Here is a 1,157-nt window from a genome sequence, read left to right as displayed (position 1 = left end):
ATGCCACTGACAACCTTTAAGTATGACCAGAATTTATTTGGATTTTGTGAGACGTTTCTTGACAAGATTGTGCTACGGTAGGCGTTGACGACTTCACACATTGCTATTTGACAGATAAAGTTCTTCATTTAGCTTGTCTCTATCTCTAGTGCTATCTCTTTTTTTACTATGTTTATTTAGAAATTCCTTTACAGAGACTGTGTGTCCTGGAGTGTCTCATCATATACTGTTGTACAGGTACACATCTGAAACTTCCTGGCAGCTTAAAATTGTGTGCCGGACCGAGACTCGAACTCGGGACCTTTGCCTTTCGAGGGCAAGTGCTCTACCATCTGAGCTACCCCAGCACGACTCACGCCCCGTCCTCACAGCTTTACTTCTGCCAGTACCTCGTCTCCTACCTTCCAAACTTTACAGAAGCTCTCCTGTGAAGGTAGAGCACTTGCCCGCGAAAGGCAAAGGTCCCGAGTTCGAGTCTCGATCCGGCACAAAGTTTTAATCTGCAGGAAGTTTCATATCAGCGCACACTCTGCTGCAGAGTGAAAATTCTCATTCAAGTACACATCTATTAAGCGCTCGGTTAACTATTCTTCTAATATTTCGCCATAGCACCACTAGGTGTCCTGGCCGGAGCTACACGTTTTCAAGTTCTTCTTTGAGACGTGACACTGCTGCCTCTTTATTTAGTTTACTGAACATGTAAATAATTCTGATTGTTTTATTTGCCCTTTTTATTTTGGTGAACTTCATTGCTCCAACCGCTTCATGTTCCCTGATACTAGTTTCAGCATGGTCATCCTCAAAGAGGTCAGGTCTGCTAGTTGCCATTAGGTCTTACACATTTCCATCATGAGTGCGTTTCCGACCTACTTGTTCTAAGCGGTTTTCGGAGAAGGCACTTAGCAATTTTTCGCAGGTTTCCTCATCACCCATAATCCTTATAAAAATATAATTTCCCCATTTGATTGCTGGACGGTTAACGGGATAGTGTGATTACACTGCTTTTCTCTGAAGTTTTTGATTTCATCGGGAGAGGGGGGAGGGAGTCTTTCAGTTGGTAGAATGATCCAATTATCAATTTAATTATAAATTTATACCCGCCTCTGATATTGAGTTTTCCCAAAAAATCTCGCATACTGCTTCAGTTTCCGTCAGTG

General features: G+C 42.6%; 1 non-coding gene across 1 annotated transcript; it reads right to left on the bottom strand.

Annotated features, from left to right (window-relative positions):
- Window positions 1–273: 273 nt before the first annotated feature.
- Trnas-cga (transfer RNA serine (anticodon CGA)) lies at window positions 274–348 on the bottom strand. Its single transcript has one exon. It is a non-coding gene; the product is annotated as a tRNA-Ser (tRNA).
- Between the last annotated feature and the right edge of the window lie 809 nt (window positions 349–1,157).

This window comes from Schistocerca cancellata, chromosome 1 (genome assembly GCF_023864275.1).
Source record: "Schistocerca cancellata isolate TAMUIC-IGC-003103 chromosome 1, iqSchCanc2.1, whole genome shotgun sequence".
Lineage (NCBI taxonomy): Eukaryota > Metazoa > Arthropoda > Insecta > Orthoptera > Acrididae > Schistocerca > Schistocerca cancellata.
Note: the sequence above shows the minus strand (reverse complement) of the source record. Positions and strands in the feature narration are given on the sequence as shown.